At 42.3% G+C, this 7,811-nt stretch overlaps 1 long non-coding RNA gene across 1 annotated transcript; it reads left to right on the top strand.

Moving 5' to 3' along the window:
• The first annotated feature begins 4,170 nt into the window (after window positions 1–4,170).
• Window positions 4,171–6,363, top strand: LOC127298551 (uncharacterized). The gene is made up of 3 exons (XR_007849855.2): window positions 4,171–4,658; window positions 5,385–5,548; window positions 6,176–6,363. It is a non-coding gene; the product is annotated as an uncharacterized lncRNA (long non-coding RNA).
• Window positions 6,364–7,811: the final 1,448 nt, after the last annotated feature.

Genomic DNA, 7,811 nt, shown 5'->3' with positions numbered 1-7,811 from the left:
GAATGGTGGTAAACTATCTATCCAGGATTTAGCTTTTCTAGCTGCTGCACTGCAAGGTAGTAAGACTTATAATTTGGGGGCATTGATAGCTTATAGACTTGCTACTAACCGTGAGAAAGGAGGAATTTGTGGGGGTCTCATCGCCTCTCGTTTACTAGCTTTGCATGGTGTAAAACCTCATCATCTTGATATTCAACTTTCCATAGAAAAACTTGACGTAGTCTCTATGATCAGACATGAATTTGTTTCTGATTCATCTAATTTGGGTAACCTGTCTTATAAGATAACATTTTACAAGAAGTCTTGGAGAACAACTAAGAAAACTGAAAAACTAGTAAGATTGCCTGCGTCTGTTCTATTTAACCTTGATTCCAGGGAGGATTGGTCAGTCACAGAAGGTGCACTGAATGCACACATAGAGGGAGGAGGCCATCATGCAAGAGGCAACACAGAGGGGGTCGAGGAACACCTCGACTCATCATCCGATGCAGCAAGTTCCTCGCATCAACATTTTGGGCATGTGGAGCCTCCACGCTTTTCTTCTGCACAGGAACCTTACTATGACTACGCCATGCATTATCTACCAGCGAGGAACAGCGACCCTCGCTGGGGTTGAACTCCACTTAGGCCAAAAGCCTAAGCTTGGGGGGAGGTATACCGGCATCACTCATTCTTTGCATATTATGATTGCTGGATACTTGTATATACTTGTTTAGTTTGTTTAAGTGGTTTTCTAATGAGAGGGAGATGATATTTGGGGAAGTGCTGCCTGAAAACAAATTCTGGACTGTTACCGAAAAAATTCTCAAAAATAGCCAGAACAATATTTTGCGAAGCCAATTTTTGTGCATGTTCCCCAGGTTGTTATCTAACTTTCATTAGTTAAACACTTTTCTATTTGAGCAGTGGAAGAATTTCTTAAAAATCGAGTACTGTAATGCTGTCAAGTTTGACGAATTTCTGCGGCTTTGTGTTTATGTGAGTCTTCTAGTTTGCTATTTCTTGTTTTTGCTTTGTTTCTTTCCCAAAACACAAAAAGACCAAAAATATTTCTGTTGTTTCTCTTCATCATTTGTTTGTTTTGGTTTCTTGCATTTGTTTCGCTTGATTTGCTATCGTTGGTTTGCTACAAGAAAACCCAAAAAGATTTTGCTTTGTTTGCTTGTTTTCTTTTGTTCTTGTTTCCAATTCGAAAACACCAAAAATATTTGCTGTTCTTCTTTGGTTTGTAAAGTTCATCATGGGTTCAATGGTCTTCGGTGGCTGGAGCGTGGTTTTCATTTCATATTATCCAAGCTACACAAGTGAAAGGCAATAATGACGATCTACGACAATTGGATTATGGTGAGAGGCTGGTATGAACTCTATTTGTTTTCATTTTTGTACATATACTCATCCATGTGAGCATGCTTAGTTGATTCATGTGAGGTATATGTCATTTAAGAAAGTCTAGTAGTTCATGATCTCTCATGTTTAACTCCAATTTATTAATATGAGTAGCATGTCATGGATGTTTGCTTGCATTGTTTTATTCATAAGTAGGTATGGCATTGTGGTATCCTCCTCTGAATGATTCATTTATATCGACTTGGCACATGCTCACGCATGCATATGACTGAACAAAAGTCAATTAAGCCTCGATGATTTATACTGCTTCAGAGTTCTTGTATCACTTTTATGCCTCCGTTAATTTATTTTACCGCAAGCATGATTATGACAGTTACTGCTCTCTTGATTTGTCGCTCTCCAGTCTATTGCTAGCCTTCACTTGTACTGAGCGGGAACGCTGCTCGTGCTTCCAAACACCTGAAAACCAAGTTGTTCCAAAGTGTCCACCATAAATACCTATGCATGGCATTTCAAACCATTCCAAGTAAATTCTCATGCGCTACCTTTAAAACCTTCAAAATGCTTCTCAATTTGTGTTAATGTTTCATAGCTCACGAGGAAGTATGTGGTGTTTAACTTTCAACCTTGTCATTTACTCTTGACGGACTTTCATTATGGACTAGTGGCACATCCGCTTATCCGATAATTTTGCAAAAAAGAGCTGGCAATGGGATTCCCAGTCCCAAATTAATTAACCTAAATAGACACTCCTCCATGGTATGCGATTGTTGGACGGCACCCGAAGGATTCGGTTAGCCATGGCTTGTGTAAGCAAAGGTTGGGGGGAGTGTCATCATAATAAAACTAAAATAAAAAGGCACTCCTTCATGGTATGAGATTGTTGGCAGGCACCCGAGGATTCGGTTAGCCATGGTTTGTGAAAGAAAGGTTGGAAGGAGTGCCACATAAACATAAAAATAATTCATGGGAGCCGCTCTTGGAAGTCCGGTTGGCGAGGTAGTTGGTGTACCCATTACCATTCGTTGACAACAACAAACACCTCTCAAAATAATTTTACTCTTGTTTTAGAAATGAAAAGATCTAGCGCATGTTAATCCCTGCTTCCCTCTGCGAAGGATCAATCTTTTACTTTTGTGTTGTGTCTCCATTCTTTCTTTGAGCACTATCTTGAGAGCACAACTGTCATTCTTAGTATAATATGCTTGTCTCAAAATATGATTGATTGTGGTATAACTTTGATGCTTTTATCTTTGACAATCACTACTTCTAGTCCTTTTTATGAACTTGAGAGGTGCCTGGGCATTTATGTTTTGCCGATCAAATATGGGCAAGCGAGATACCACTTTATCATACTCTCTTATGAACATTGCAATCCTGCTTATATACATGATTCATGATGCTTATTATTAATTGTTGGTACCTCTCCATGATTGACATAGCTGTTAGATGATCTTATTTGCATGTATCTTATTATGAACTGCCAAAGTGCTAGCCATAGCATGAGAATATATACATCATATGAGCAAATGTGTTCGTGAAAGTTCTTTTATCGCTCAGTTGTTAACTGAATTGCTTGAGGACAAGCAATACGCTAAGCTTGGGGGAGTTGATACGTCCAAAACGTATCTACTTTCCCGAACACTTTTGCTATTGTTTTGCCTCTAATTTGTGTATTTTGGATGCAACTAACACGGACTAACGCTGTTTTCAGCAGAACTGTTCTGGTGTCTCGTTTTTGTGCAGAAATCCAACTTTCAGGAAAATCCTCGGAATTTATGCAGAAGGTCCTATTTTCCCAGAATATTGGCGGATCCAGAAGGGCAAGCCAGGTGGAGGCCCGAGGGCCCCACACCATAGGCCGGCGCGGCCCAGGAGGGGACCCGCGCGGCCCTATGGTCTGGCGGCCTCGGTCAGCCCCCGACGCCCTCCTTCGGACTATTTATTGCCTTCGACCTAAAAACGCACGGGGGAGAAGTCGAAGTCGCCAGAAAGCCTCCAGAACGCCGCCACATCGCGAAACTCCGTCTCGGGAGCCAGAAGTCTCCGTTCTGGCACTCCGCCGGGACGGGGAATTGGAGGAGATCATCGCCATCATCACCACCGACGCCTCTCCATCAACCAGCCATCTTTCCCCCATCCATGAGTGAGTAATTCCCCCGCTGTAGGCCGAAGGGGATGGTAGGGATTGGATGAGATTGGTCATGTAATAGCATAAGATTGTTAGGGCATAGTGCCTACACTACTAGAAATCCCCTAATTGCCGACGGTGAAACTTAATAGCCGACGGGCCGTCGGCTATTGTGGCAATAACCGACGGTAGCTTCAGTGGCCGACGGTTACCGACGACCTCTCGGGTATGACTACCAATACCCGACGGTATAGTTGATTGCGTGACGGGGAATGTCCAACTCTCGGCTATCTGATCGAATGGCCGACGGTTATCGACAACCTCTCGGGTATGACTACCAATTACCGACGGTATAGTCAATTACACGACGGGGGATGGCTAACTCTCGGCTATCCGATCGAATGGCCGACGGTAATCGACAACCTCTCGGGCATGACTTTCAATAACCGACGGTATAGTTGATTGCGCGATGACGGATGGCCAACTCTCATACTTCATCGAATATTTTTGTGTGAAGTCTCAAAGTTTTAATTACCAATATATTGTTAATTTGAAAACATATAAGAGACTGTGGCGCCAAAAATCGCGGTTTTTTCCTCAATCTTGTTTCTTCCCGCCGTGCTGATCTTTTCAGTTTCTACATAGTACAACTAACAATCATACGTCCCCTAAATTTTCGCTCCACTACCATTTATTTATATTTTGAGTGCTCCTCACCTAGACCTGGTCGCCTCCCAAGCGACGGAGAACACGACTCCAACTGCCGTCAGCTCCTCCTCCTCCTCGCCGCCACCACCACCACGAGCACTTCACGACCACCTCGCCGTCGAGGCCGCCAGACCCGCGCTAGTATGATCCACCATTTCATCATCCCGTTTTCCCCTCCCATCTTTCCCCCAGATCAGGAGATATTCTGCTCTGCTCGCCTCGGCCAGGATCCGATCGTGGATGCCCTCCCGCGCGCTTCGTCTATCATCGGGGCTCCTAGCGACCTTGTGGGTCGATGGCTCGATATGATGCGCTGTGTCATCCGTCCTGGTCATCAGCTGGCCTTTCCCTTCCTTCTTACCGGCTGCCTAAGATGGGTGCTGCTCTGCCCAATCTGGTTTCCTCCTCGCCTGATCTGCGTGTGTGGATCAGTTGCCCGGCCGTTGTCAGTTCATTGTGTGCAGCCTTCCCGGTAAGTGCACAATCCAACTCCCAGTTGTTTTCACTTATTGACATACGGATCAGCTGCTAGTTTTAATGATTAGGCAAAGTGAAATCAACCGATATTGGTATATGAGGAAATTTTGTCATATATACTTGAGCCTGGTAAGAGTTTTTCCTGTTTGATGTGGCTAGATCAAAAGCATCGTAATTGAGTAATTTATAATTTTGTTGTTTGCATGTGCTTAATTATATCTGATATAAACTCAATTGTTACCCACTCAACTTTTACTTTATATTCTCAGTGAACGACACAATACATAAAATGGTAGAGAGTTCCGATCTGCCTAGAGATGCCTTCTTAGCCATCTATTGTAGCACTGTTGCACATAGCATAGTACGAAATTGACTTCCAGCAGTCTCGGAATCAATTGGAGCACCTTCGCTCATGTATAGAATACTAGTGTTAACTCATATAGAATCATTTATCTAGTCTGCACAATGGCAGTAGCTCTCACTTCAGTTTGTACATTCCGCTGGGAACTACAAGTTTGTACTACTGATTAGAGGGGAACATAGAACTGCTAATTAGAAATTTGATAATCTGATAACAGTACCACTTAGCACTTACTTTTATAGCTCTTCCGATAACTCATACCTATACTGCATATATATTGGTCAGACTAGTATCGAGTGCTATGGTTGAGATGAATTCGAATGTGAAGTTGTTGATTTGCTCATTGTCCCTTTGTCTCAGGTTATGTATGAATCGACGAGCAGGAAGACACGTTAGGGAGATTCAGCAGGCAGGTTAGTGCCCAGTGCCATGGTTAAGATAAAAAGGTAGGTTATGGAGGAATCATGTCAGCAGATTGAGCAAGCAAGTCAGGAGAGGGACAAATAGTCCAGATTACCTGAAAGGTTAGTTCAACATAGATTCTTCAAGTAGGAGTAATAGATTAATTGTTTGGAAATTTATAGTCGCTATTAAAAGGCAGCTTCCATGTACAAATGGACCAAGTTAGCATATCCAGAATTGGCACTTTTCAAAGGTGATAGTACATAAGCATCTGTGATATCTTTTAGCCATTGTCAAATTATTTGATGTTATTTAGTTAGCCTCTTGTGTTTTGTTCTTTGTGCAAACTCCTGCAACTGCTGCATGACAAATTAAATCAGAATGCTAGAAAGTTTTGGCTGGTAACATGACTCTAAGCAAGTGCTGGAATAATTGGAGCGATTAAATAAAATGTAGCAAGTACACTGATATGACTTGCATTATCGGTAATTACCTGCTTGTATGGCTAGAATAGGAGTGAAGTACTAGTATAACGATAGTCAAGTTTGGTATCTGTAGCTCAATTAATGTCACTCTACTTATTGTGCATTTGGCTGAGTCGTTCCTTGTTCCAATACTAAGACGTGATCAGCTTTATATGTCTCTGCGTACATGATTTCAGAATAGTTAAGTTTGCTGTAGCTCAATTAAGTTTGAACTACATTACATAATTTTTCATCTCTCTTACAACTACTGTTATCTTTTCTTAGGGAATGGAAAGCAATACTAGGGGAGTCCAGGTCTAATCCATATGGCGATCGGTGTGATGATTTTTATGGTGATGGGCGTGATGATATCTATGGCGACTATGATGAGGAATCTTGTAGTTTGGAAAATTTAGCTTATGCAACGTGTTTGGGTCTTTATCTTTACTATATCTTAGTCACAATTTTGTTTTGCAAAACACTTCCTAGATTGATCTTATACTTTAAATGTAATGATGTTCTTTTGTTAGTGCGGCAAGGTGTAATATGATGAATTTTCTTGAAATATTAATATTCTGAAACATTAATCACGTTCCCTTGCTCTAGTCAAAGCAATTAAGGTGACTAGTGACAACAATAATCTTGGGTTTAAATTTTACCAACAGCTCGTTGAGAAATTGTGTCCTATGATGAACTACATGAATGAATGAAGGGTTGTATGCACCGTTGGTTATCCTACTAACTGAGGATTTGACTCTCCTCTCGGTAATAACAAACCCTGACGGGCCAAAAATCCCATGGCTATTATGAAAACTGACGGGGGGTGATACATCTCAGAAAATTAATACCCGAGGGGTAACCGTCGGCTATAAGTATTGCCGAGCTACTACAAGGCAGGGGCTGACCAAACCATGGCCGACGGCTCACCGTCAGCCTATTACCGTGGGTAAATACATTACCCGAGGGTACCGTCGGATATTAGACTAATGGCCGACCGAGCATTCCCGACGGGAGATATCCGACGGTGTACCGTCGGTTACAATTATATCCGAAGGTAAACTAAAATATCCGACGGTAATTAGACACTCGGTTAATTGGGGATATCTAGTAGTGCTAGTGTCCGTAATTGGTACTTTGATGATATTGTTGCAACTTGTTATGCTTAATGCTAGTCACTAGGGCCCGAGTGACATGATCTCAGATCTGAACATGTTATTGTTTCATCATGATATTCATTGTTTTATGATCTTACCTGCAAGTTGTATACACATGTCGCTGTCCGGAACCAATGGCCCCGAAGTGACAGAAATCGGGACAACCGGAGGGGATGGTAGTGATGTGAGGATCACATGTGTTCACGGAGTGTTAATGTTTTGCTCCGGTACTCTATTAAAAGGAGTACCTTAATATCCAGTAGATTCCCTTGAGGCCCGGCTGGTAGGACAAAAGATGTTGTGCAAGTTTCTCATTGCGAGCACGTACGACTATAATTGGAACACATGACTATTGATTGCTTTGTACTTGGACACCGTTTTATTATTATCTGCAAATACCCTGCTATGATTGTTACATGAGTTTCTCTCATCCATGCAACGCCCGTCATCCGTCCCCGTGCCTACAGTATTTTAATCCTGCTGTTTACTATAATCACTACTGCTGTCTCTGTTACTCTGCTGCTGTTATTTCACTACTGCTACTGCTATAAAACTGTTACTACTGATAAACTCTTGCGAGCAAGTCTGTTTTCAGGTGCAGCTGAATTGACAACTCCGATGTTAAGGCTTTCAAGTATTCTTTGTCTCCCCTTGTGTCGAATCAATAAATTGGGTTATACTACCCGCGAAGACTGCTGCGATCCCCTATACTTGTGGGTCATCAGAGACCCATTGAGTAGAGGCCTGGACGGGTTCCGCGACTTGCA

Source organism: Lolium perenne, chromosome 5 (assembly GCF_019359855.2).
Source record: "Lolium perenne isolate Kyuss_39 chromosome 5, Kyuss_2.0, whole genome shotgun sequence".
Lineage (NCBI taxonomy): Eukaryota > Viridiplantae > Streptophyta > Magnoliopsida > Poales > Poaceae > Lolium > Lolium perenne.
The sequence above is the reverse complement of the archived record's forward strand: the minus strand, read 5'-3'. Positions and strand labels throughout refer to the sequence as shown.